Here is a 12,494-nt window from a genome sequence, read left to right as displayed (position 1 = left end):
TGGTCGAGTGCGGTGATGGCGACGATGAGTTGATTCCCTGTTAGAGTCGCCAGTTAGACCAGGAGGAACAGCACGGCGTGGACCAGCTGCAGCTCGCGGATCTCCGAGAATCCCAGCACGTGGAATTCCCTCAACGTCGAGACGTTCATTCATTAATCCAATCGTATTTATTGTGCGCTTACTGTGTGCTAAATAAATACGATTGAATAAATGAATTAGAACCCAGGTCCTTTTGACTCGTGGGCCCAAGCTCTTTCCACTACGTGACACTGCTTTTAATTTAGAGAAATTGTGACTATGACCCTGGTCATCCCAGTTCCCTATTGAAATTTTCCTCACCTTTCTCCTGCTCCGCTCCGGAGTCACCGGGCCTGATCTGGGCTGGATCTCTGCTGAGGGAAAGGCTCACTCCGTCTCGTCAGTCCTGAACATGGGTGGCGGTGACAGGAAGGTCTGGGGGAAGGGTGAGAGCTTTCAGGATCTTCCCTCCCCCTCTCAGCTCTCTGGTGGTTGTGTCGTCCCCTCAGATGACAGCCAGGTTATTTCCTAGGAGATTCCCCGTGGGAGGATGGCTCGGGGCTCCGCTGAGACAGCTGAATGTCCGGGAATCTCAGAAGTCCCGGATCGTGGTCTCCCTGTGGTCCCGGCGCCAACAACCTAAAGGACTGCCCAGTTCTATGTGGTTCCCACTCTGGGAATCCTTCCTATGACAATATCAACAGACTGATCTTAATTCCCTCTCTGTGATTCATTCATTCATTCAATCGTATCTATTGAGTGCTTACTGTGTGCAGAGCACTGTACTAAAGGCTTGGAAAGTACAATTCAGCAACAGGTAGAGAGAATACCTACCCAACATTGGGCTCACAGTCTAGAAGGGGGGAGACAGACAACAAAACAAAACAAGTGGACAGGCGTTAATATCATCAAAATAGATAAATAGAATCATAGATATATACACAACCTTAATGAAATAGAGTAATAATAGCGTTCTGGTTAAGTTCTGCGGTTTGGAGCTTCATCCCATCCCACGGGTTGGGACCATCTGAGGCCTTCCAAGACTGAGCCCCCTCCTTCCTCTCCACCTCCTCTTCCTCTCCATCCCCCCCGCCTTACCTCCTTCCCTTCCCCACAGCACCTGTATATATGTCTATATGTTTGTACGTATTTATTACTCTATCTATTTATTTATTTTGCTTGTATATATTTATTCTATTTATTTTATTCTATTAATATGCTTTTTTTGTTGTCTGTCTCCCCCTTCTAGACTGTGAGCCCCCTGTTGGGTAGGGACCGTCTCTATATGTTGCCAACTTGGACTTCCCAAGCGCTTAGTACGGTGTTCTGCACACGGTAAGCGCTCAATAAATACGATTGAATGAATGAATGATTCTGAAATCTGCAGCAATCCAATTTAGACATTCTTCTCTAGATTGTAAGCTCATCATGGGCAGGTAATGTGTCTACCAACCTTGTTATATTGTTTTATCGTACTCTCCCAAGCGCTTATTACCAAGGTCTTCACATATTAAGTGCTCAATAAATATAATCGATCGATTGATAAAAATTATTTTCCCGTACTGAATTCCTATCCTCATTCTCCATTCCTCTCAAGCTCACCATCTTACTGTGCCTCGTTCCCAACTCCCCCCACTCAGACCACTACCTCACCATCTTTCCCCAGCTTGGAATTCCCTCTCCCTTCATATCCACCAGACCACATGGCTTCCCATCTTCAAAATTCCTTCCTGAAACTCCATTAAATCCATGTGATCTTCCCTGATCATTCTGTTTTGATAATGGTACGTGGTAAGTGTTTACTATTTTCCAGGGACCGTTCTAAACACTGAAGTTCACACAAGCTAGTCACGTTGGACACAGTCCCTGTCCCTCATAGGATTTCCAGTCTTAATCCCCATTTCACAGATGAGGTAGTTGTGGCAAGAAGTGAAATGGCTTGTTCAAGGTCATGTGGCAGACAGGCAGTGGAGGCAAAATTAGAACCCAGGTCCTGTGACTACCAGGTTCATGCTCTATCAATTGGTCTATGCTGCTTCCCTGTGCTTCACTGTCCCAGGGTGCTTAATTGTCTCGGTTTGGGCCTGTGTAAAAAGCCCTCTTCCCATTCATAATAATAATAATAATAATAACAATACTAATTATTGTGATATTTGGTAAGCATTTATTATGTGCCAGGCACTGTACTAAACGCTGGAGTGGATACAAGCACATTGGATCAGACAGGTCCCTGTCCCACATGGGGCTCACAGTCCTAATCCCCATTTTACAGATGAGAGACCAGAGATTCAGAGAAGTGATGTGACTTGCCCAAGGTCACACAGCAGACAAGTGGTGAAGCCGGGATTAGAACCCAGGTCCTTAGGCCACATTGCTTCTCTTGGCCTGCTTATGCTGCGATCATTCATTCATTCAATCATATTTATTGAGCGCTTACTGTGTGCAGAACACCGTACGAAGCACTTGGGAAGTCGAAGTCGGCAACATATAGAGATGGTCCCTACCCACAACGGGCTCACAGTCTAGAAGGGGGAAACAGACAACAAAACAAAACATGTAGACAAGTGTCAAAATCGTCAGAACAAATAGAATTAAAACTATATGCACATCATTAAAAAATAAATAGAATAGTAAATATGTACAAGTAAAATAAATAGAGTAATAAATCTGTACAAGCATATATACAGGTGTTGTGGGGAGGGGAAAGAGGTAGGGCGGGGGGATGGGAGGGGGAGGAGGTGGAGAGGAAGGAGGGGGCTCAGTCTGGGAAGGCCTCCTGGAGAAGGTGAGCTTTCAGTAGGGCTTTGAAGGGAGGAAGAGAGCTAGCTTGGCTGATGTGCAGAGGGAGGGTATTCCAGACCAGGGGGAGGACGTGGGCCGGGGGTCGACGGAGGTACAGGCTAGAAAGAGGCACAATAAGAGGGTTAGAGGCAGAGGAGCAGAGGATGCGGGCTGGGCTGTAGAAGGAGAGAAGGGAGGTGAGGTAGGAGGGGGTGAGGTGTTGGAGAGCCTTGAAGCAGAGAGTGAGGTGTTTTTGGTTGATTCGTAGGTTGACAGGCAGCCACTGGAGATATTTGAGGAGTGGAGTAACATGCCCAGAGCGTTTCTGTACAAAGATAATCCGGGCAGCAGACTGAAATATACACTGCAGTGGGTTGAGACAGGAGGATGGGAGATCAGAGAGGAAGCTGATGCAGTAATCCAGTCGGAATAGGATGTGAGATTGAACCAGCAAGGTAGCGGTTTGGTTGGAGAGGAAAGGGCGGATCTTGGCGATATTGTGGAGGTGGGATCGGCAGGTTTTGGTGACGGATTGGATGTGAGGGGTGAACGAGAGAGTGGAGTCGAGGATGACACCAAGGTTGCGGGCTTGTGAGACGGGAAAGATGGTAGTGCCGTCTACAGTGACGGGAAAGTCTGGGAGAGGGCAGGGTTTGGGAGGGAAGATAAGGAGTTCAGTCTTGCACTTACTGAGTTTTATATGGCAGGCAGACATCCAGATGGAGGTGTCCTGAAGGTAAGCCTGGAGGGAGGGAGAGAGAGCAGGCATAGAAATGTAGATTTGCGTGTCATCAGTGTAGAGATAATAGCTGAAGCCGTGGGAGAGAATGAGTTCACCAAGGGAGTGAGTGTAGATAGAGAACAGAAGGGGACCAAGAACTGACCCTTGAGGAACCCCTACAGTAAGGGGATGGGGAGGGGGAGGAGGAGCCCACAAAGGAGACTGAGAATGAACGTCAGGAGAGATAAGATGGAGTCTGTGAAGCCAGGGTTGGATAGCATATTGAGGAGAAGGAGGTGATCCACAGTGTCGAAGGGAGCTGAGAGGACGAGGAGGATTAGAATAGAGTAAGAGCCGTTGGATTTGGCAAGAAGGAGGTCCTTGGTGAATTTTGAGAAGGCAGTTTCGGTGGAGTGTAGGGGACGAAAGCCAGATTGGAGGGGGTTAAGGAGAGAGTTGGCGTTGAGGAATTCTAGGCAGCAAGTGTAGACAACTCGTTCTAGGAGTTTGCAAAAGAACCATCACAGCCCCTCCATCCTGATTGGCTTGTATCCACCTCAGTGCTTCGTACAGTGCTTGGCACATAGTAGGAGCTTAACAAATACCATTATTATTATTATTATTATTATCATCATCATCATCATAATCATCATCATTGTTATTATCATTATTATGCACTGCCAAACCTTGGCTACCAGGCTGCCAGTTGCCGGGTTTTGACACTGTGACACAACCTTGGCAGTTTGGATGAGTTTACAGTCTCCCCAGGCGCTCTGACAGTGTCCTGCACACAGTAAGCACTCAATAAAACGATTGAATGAATGACTCTTAGACCCTTGCTTTTTCCACTAGGTCACACTACTTCAGAAGCAGCATGGCTCAGTGGAAAGAGCCCAGACTTCGGAGTCACAGATTATGGGTTCTAATCCCGGCTTCGCCATTTGTCAGCTATGTGACTTCTGCCAAGTCACTTAACTTCTCTGTACCTCAGTTACCTCATCTATAAAATGGGGATTAAGACTTTGAGCCCCACGTGGGAAAACTTGATCACCTTGTATTCTCCCCAGCGCTTAAAACAGTGCTTTGCACATAGTAAGCACTTAACAAATGCCATCATTTTTAGAGAAGCAGAGTGGCTCAATGGAAAGAGCACGGGTTTGGGAGTCAGAGGTCATGGGTTCAAATCCTGGCTCTGCCATTTGTCAGCTCTGTGACTTTGGGCAAGTCACTTTACTTCTCTGGGCCTCAGTTATCTCATCTGTGAAATGGGGATGAAGACTGTAATCCCCACATGGGACAATCTGATCACCTTGTATCCTCCTCAGCGCTTAGAACAGTGCTTTGCACATAGTAAGCCCTTAACAAATGCCTTTATTATTATTATTATGATTAAGCCATTGCACTGATAACACTTTCACTTTCACTTTTAGAAAGGAAAAGTAAGAGATTGGATAGATAAACTTTATTCAGAAGAAGACATCGATAGTAAGGAAGGCAGCCCAAGGAGGGAATTTTTCCACATCACATGAGACTGATAGATTTTGGAGAGCTTCACTGGTCTGGGAAGGAAAAAAAATAGTTTCGTTAATTATGAAGGTTACATGACTTACCTAAGAGAAGCAGTATGGACAAATGGATAGAGCACAGGCCTGGGAGTCAGAAGGATCTTAGTAATAATCTTGGTTCCACCACTTCTTTTGGCCTCTGTGAAGCGCTTATCCGACACCGTACTAAATGTAGAAGTAGTTACAAGCTAATTAGATTGGACATAATCCATGTCCCCCATGGGGCTCACAACTCTATCCTCATTTTACAGAAGAAGGAACAAAGGCACGGAGAAGATAAGCGACCCTGCCCAAGGTCAAACAACAGACATATGGTAGAACCGAGATCAGAGCCCATGTCTATTTGAATCCCAGGCCCACGCTCTACGCACTAGGCGATGTTGCTTCTTCTGACTTGTCCTGATTGCAAATCCGTTGAAGCTCTGTTCATACTGACTATATAAACCGAACACTTGAATCAAGCGTTCAGCCACTTTCGCATCTTTCCCTTCTTTCCTTCCTCCTCTACGTCATTTATTCTGTCCCTAGCTCCCCCATTAGATCATAATCTCTTTTATATCTTTATCTCTTTTCAACTCTCCTGATTTGAGCTCTTTCCTGAGAGCTTACTACTGTGCTTTGCACCCAGAATGTGGTCAATAAATACCATTGATATTAATAACAGTTATAATTATGGTTTTTTAAATGCTAATTATGTGCCAAGCATAATAAATGCTGGAGTAGATACAAGGTATCTATGCGACCTCTGACTCCCAAGCCCGTGCTTTGGATGAATGAATGGATGGCTGGATAGATGATTGACTGGAAAGCTGGATGGATGGATTGATGAGAGGGGATGGATTTGACAAGACAGATGGAGTTGCAGTCATCTTTTCTTCACATTGCCCATACCACCTCCCATTTTCCAACTTTCATTCCCACCCCCAGAGTCATGCTAAAGAATATATCATTATATTTTCATAGTCATTACTAATGCTGATATCATCATTGCATTTATTAAGAGGTTGTGTGTCTATATTGTTCTATTTGCAGGAGTAAAAACAAAAGAATCAGTTCAGACACAATTCCTGTCCCACAGGGGCTTAGAGTGAAAGTGGATAAAAGACCCTAGGCAGGTTAATTCACTGCCCTTAGGTCACAAAGCAAGCCATTAGCAGAGCTGGTATCAGAACTCAAGTCTTAATCAATTAATCATATTTATTGAGCACTTACCCTGGGCCCAGCACTATGCTAAACACTTGGAAAAGTTCAATATGAGAGTAGGTAGACACATTCCATGTCCATAATGAGCTTACAGTGTACAGGGACTTGCCTTCCTTTAGGCCTTGATACCTCCCCAACACTGGGTTGTTAGTCATACTTCAGTCTTAACCGCCTACCTCCCAGACTTTGAAAATTCATCAACGTCCAGCGTTTTCTGGGAAAGCTGGAGGACCTCTAAGTATCTGACTAGGTCCAAGGACAATTCCTTGGTTAAGTGGTGGTGTGAGACTATTTGCACAAAGGAGACATTTTGTTCCAGAGTGGAGACTGGGTGAGTGACCCTTTCGGGATCCTGCCCATGGCGGCCTTCATGTCCCGGTTCCTCAGCTGTAGATGAGGGGATTCAGGGAAGGGGGCGCCACCGTGTTCTACACGGACACCAGCAGGTCCACGATAAAGGAGGAGTCTGAGGGAGGCTTGATGTAAACAAATACACCAGCGGCGAGGAAAACAGTGACGACGACGAGGTGAGGCAGGCAGGCGGAGAAGGCTTTGGCGTGGCACTCGGCGGCCGGCATTCTCAGCACGGCCCGGAAGATGTGCACGTACAAGATAACGATGGAAATGAAGCAGATGATGCCTAACGCTACCCCGGCGGTGACGCTCACGTCGACGGCGATATGGTCCCCGGGAGCAGGTGATCTTCAGCAGGGAGGGGACGTCACAGGAAAACTGCCTGACGATGGTGGACCCACAGAAGGACAGGAGAAGGTCAAAGCTGAAAACAAGACCCCAAAGAGGCTTCCGCTGAGCCATGAGGTGGTGGCCATTTTCCCTCAGGCCCGCTCGAGCCATGACGACCTCGTAGCTCACGGCGTGGCATATTTCGGCTTAGCGGTTGTTGGACATGGCCATCTCCAGTGGCTACCAATCAATCTGCGCATCAGGCAGAAACTCCTCACCCTGGGCTTCAAGGCTCTCCGTCACCTCGCCCCCTCCTACCTCACCTCCCTTCTCTCCTTCTACAGCCCAGCCCGCACCCTCCACTCCTCCACCGCTAATCTCCTCACCGTACCTCACTCTCGCCTGTCCCGCCATCGACCCCCGGCCCACGTCATCCCCCGGGCCTGGAATGCCCTCCCTCTGCCCATCCGCCAAGCTAGCTCTCTTCTTCACTTCAAGGCACTGCTGAGAGCTCACCTCCTCCAGGACGCCTTCCCAGACTGAGCCCCTTCCTTCCTCTCCCCCTCGTCCCCCTCTCCATCCCCCCCATCTTACCTCCTTCCCTTCCCCACAGTACCTGTATATATGTATATATGTTTGTACATATTTATTACTCTATTTATTTATTTATTTTATTTGTACATATCCATTCTATTTATTTTATTTTGTTAGTATGTTTGGTTTTGTTCTCTGTCTCCCCCTTTTAGACTGTGATCCCACTGTTGGGTAGGGACTGTCTCTATATGTTGCCAATTTGTACTTTCCAAGTGCTTAGTACAGTGCTCTGCACATAGTAAGCGCTCAATAAATACGATTGATGATGATGATGATAAGGACCAACAGCTCTGAGCTGAAAACCTAGAGTACGGAGAAGACCTGGACACCACAGCCCACTAGGGAGATGGTTCCCTTGTCTGTCAGGAAGTTGTGGATGGAGTTGGGATCGGTGACGGAGATGAGACAGAAGTCTAGGACGGACAGGTGCCTGAGTAAGAAGTACATGGGGGTGTGGAGGTGCCAGTCGAGGGCGGTGAACGCGATGATGAGGAGCTTCCCTGTCAGGACCGCCAGTTAGACCAAGAAAAAGCACAGTGTGGACCAGCTGCAGCTCCCGGACCTCTGAGAATTCCAGCAGGAGGAATTCCCTCACCATGGAGATGTTGGTCATTGCTAGGTTATGATGACTCCCTGCACATGACAAAGATCTTGAGCAGATGAAGAATTCAACAGGAGTTTTGCCGGTGAGCCTATGGGAAGAGCAACTTTTGGTAAATTGGAAGAGAGTTATCAATAACAAAATGACCTAGAAACTTGGTAAAAGACTTCCATGTAACAAGGTGGGAATTCCAAAGGAGGATGGACAACAAGTGGGGACAACAATATGGCAAAGATGTAAGAGGGGCAAGCAGTCACAGTAATACTAGCAGCAGTAGCAGCAACAGCCCGACTATAATTTGTAGTATCAGTCTGTCAAGCTATTTAGAATTCGTATTTTTGAGCATTTACTGTGTGTACTGTACTAAAGCATAGAGCACTGTACTAAATAATTGAGAGAATACCATGTAACAGAGTTGGTAGACATGTTCCCTCCCCACAACAACCTTACAGTCCAAAGGAGGATAAAGGTGTTAATATAAAATAAATTACGGATATGTACAGAGACTGTAGCCTCATTGTGGGTAGGAAACGTGTCTGTTATATTGTACTCTCCCAAGAATTAGTTCAGTGCTCTACACACAGAGCTCTGCTCTGAGCTCAATAAATGTTCATTCATTCAATCATATTCATTGAGCACTTACTGTGTACAGAGCCCTGTACTAAGCTGAATGACTGACTGGTAATAGTAATAACGGTGTGTATCGAGCTCCCAGGAGACACAAAAGACAAGGATATACCAACCCTACAAGGCACCCTGAAGTACACAAATTCATTCTCATACACAAAATTATAGCTAAACACACATGTATCCAAACACAAAATGCCCTCACATGTATTCCCGCTCACTCACAGACCAGGGTTCTCCCACAGACGGACAGTCGCACAGAGTCAATCGTATTTATCGAGCTCTTACTGTGTGCAGAGCACTGTACTAATCACCTGGGAGAGTACGATACAAACAAGTTGGTAGACACATACAGCCATAAACGTATCTAGTCATTCATTCGGCTCTTCCCTGACCCCCAAACCCGCTCTGTATGGAGAGATGGAGAACATTCCCCACTGTTCCCTACCCAGATGTCCCCCTAACCTAAAGTCTAGGATTTGTTCCCTGATTCTCCTACTCTGCGCTGAGCATGCACACACACGTGCACACGTACGTACAAAGCTGCAGGTCCAGGGAATCTGATGGCAGCTGTCTCTTTACGAGGAAAATGAACTACAGAATGAAGTCTGGGTAAACAAGGAAGGGTCTGGCATGTGACCCCAATTACATGCGTTGCCACGGGATTGGTAGAGGGCTGGGGAAATGATTAATCGATGGTATTTACTGAGCGCTCACTGTGTGCAGAGCACTGGACTAAAGCATTAAGGTGAGGACAATCCAGCAGAATTGGTAGACACGTTCCCTGCCCACAACGAGATGACAGTCTAGGGCGATGGAAGGATGATTGGGCGTTGAGGAAGGGAAGACGGAGGAATGATGTAGGGCCGAAGAAGTGTTGTCAGTGAGACGATGGAGGGGGGTGTCCTAGAACAAATGGCAGATGCGAGCTGGTCCAGGTACAAAAATCATGGGACTGAAAACCTGAGCAGAGGAAGTGATTCCAGTACTAGTGGCTTGTGCTGTGGTATATGCTACTGTCTCATCCCTGAAGAAGTCTGGTTTCTGCTCCTGCAAACCCACCTACAATGCAGCCCTGGTCCAAACTCCAACCTGGAGGCCAGGTGCGAGATTCTCAACAAATTCACTAAGGGCTACTAGACTTTCCCCACTTCATCCCGACCCCAGGACACACTCACCGGAGAAGCGTGGGGGTGGGGATAGCCGACCTCTGTCAGGCTGGGCTGGTCCCTGTCTCCCCTCGGACTCTTGGGTTCAGCCAGCCATGGAGGGACTTCGAGAAGCCTTCAGCCGCTCTCGCCTCTCCCGCGGACACAGAGGTGCTTCTCCAGATGGATACCGTGCCCCAAGATAAAGCACCCACCGCTCTAAGGGAATCAATGAAGGACCTGCTCGAGGCCCTACCAAGGGACCTCGGGGCCCAGGCGACATGAGAACCCTCTGGTCACGTGGTTCTGGGTCATTGAATCTGGTCTACAGGATGAAATATCGTCTCAGACGTTGTTCTGCTGTCTGCCTCCTTGTTTTCAGTTACTCAGTTTCTGCTTTCCATTCAGCAGTTGTTTAGGTATTCTGCTGTTGCTCATTCTCCTTTCAACAATCACTCACTCAATCAATCAATCGATAGTATTTATTGAATGTTTGCTGTGTGCGAAACTCTATACACCACACCACATAGTAGTGTTCATGTGAGTATAACGTTGATGCTGGGAGACTGACTACCATCCAGAACTTCATTGTTAATGGAATTCGTTAAGCACTTACTATGTGCCAAGCACTGTTCTAAACATAGGGGTAGGTACCCAACAATCAAGTTCCACATGGGGCTCACAGTCTAAGTAGGGGAGGGGGAAGACAGGTACTGAATCCCCATTTTACAGATGAAGAATGGAGAAATGAATTGATTTGCCCAACGTCACACAGCAGGGAAATGGCAGAGCTTCTGACTTCTGAGGTAGTGCTCTTTCCACTAGGCCATGCTGCTTCGCTGATCTTTTCTTGTAGTTTGAGAGTTAGTCCTGAAAAATTAGTGATGCTGGCAAAACTCTACTTCAGAAGGTGTGGTGCCTGGATGGCTTAGTGGATAGAGCACGGGACTGAGAGACATGGGTTCTAATCCCAGTTCTGCCACCTGCCTGCTGTGTGATGTTGGACAGGTTACTTCACTTCTCTGGGCCTCAAGTACCTCATATGTAAAATGGGGACTAAGACATTGAACTCCAGGAGGGACAGGGACTGTGTCCAACCTGATTAACTTGTATCTATCCAAGTACTTAGTACAGTGCCTGTCATATAGTAAGTGCTTAAAAATTCCATTAGAAAAAAAACACAAAAAAGCATTGATTGATTGATTGATTGATCACTCTGAGTGCCAGTAAAAAACAAAACAAAAACAAAACAAAAAATAATTACTCTGTGGAAAATTACGTTTGTTTGAGCCATATTCTGTACGTGCATACAGGCAGGCACACACGCACGCACGCACACACACACACACACACACACACATACATTAAGACATGAAACACTTTAAAGAAATGCAAAAATAGGAAAAAGGTACATTCTGCAATTTGGTCATTGGGCAGTGTAAAGTTTAAAAGTTTCAGGTCGGGCTCCACAGCGGGGAGATGAGTCAATTCAGGACTTAATCCCCCACCGAAGACATTATTTCTCGGGGAAAATCAGTTTAGACTGAGAAAGGTATGACTTTGAGTGTCAACTTCCATTGAGACTTGTGCTCTCGAACGAAGGGTGGCCTTCAGCTCAGGAGGCCGAAGACGAATCCAGTCTGACCCAATCTGTCTGTGGAAACGTGGAGCTTGTCCTAACCAAGTGTTATAGATGGTTTCCCCTTTCGCGTGGGTGATCCGTTGGTTAAACACACATAGATCTGGTCTCTGAAAGATGCTGGGGTCATTCACTATGGCCATGTTAACTTCAGCAGGCAAAGAATAGTGACTTTACGTCCACAGGATGGAAGCCATTCCCTGCCTAACCCCCTCACCAGGGAGACTTTCACTTCCCTGTTCCTCAGGCTGTAGATGAAGGGGTGCAGGGAGTGGGGTACCACGGTGTACGACACGGACACCAGCAGGTCCAGTACTGAGGGGGAATCTGAGGGTGGCTTCAAGTAAGCATAGAAATTAGTCATGACAAATAGATTGATGACGACGAGGTGAGGCAGGCAGGTGGAAAAGGCTTTGGCCCGGCCCTGGGTGACTGGCATCCTCGGCACCGACCAGAAGATGTGCATATACGAGACGATGATGAGAATGAAGCAGCCGACGCCTAACGCTAACGCGGCAGTGATGCTTACTTCGATGACGACGTGGTCCTCGGAGCAGTTGATCTTCAGGGGGGGAGAGGACGTCACAAAAAAACTGCTGGACGACCTTGGACCCGCAGCAGGACAGGGAGAAGTTCGAAGCCGAAAACAATACTCCAAAGAGGCTCCCACTGAGCCACGAGACGGCTGACATATTCCCACAGGCCACTCTGTTTATGACGACCTCGTAGCCCAGGGGGAGGCAGATGGCAGCGTAGCGGTCATAGGACATCACCGTGAGGACAAAATATTCTGCAGCTGCAAAGAAAACCACCAAGAAGACTTGTGTGAAGCAGCCAAGGAAGGAAATGGATCTACTGTCCGTCAGGGAGTTGTTGATGGATTGGGGAATGGTGACGGAGATGCAGAAGAGGT

The sequence above is a fragment of the Tachyglossus aculeatus genome, unplaced genomic scaffold (assembly GCF_015852505.1).
Source record: "Tachyglossus aculeatus isolate mTacAcu1 unplaced genomic scaffold, mTacAcu1.pri scaffold_87_arrow_ctg1, whole genome shotgun sequence".
NCBI classification, from domain to species: Eukaryota; Metazoa; Chordata; class Mammalia; order Monotremata; family Tachyglossidae; genus Tachyglossus; species Tachyglossus aculeatus.
Note: the sequence above shows the minus strand (reverse complement) of the source record.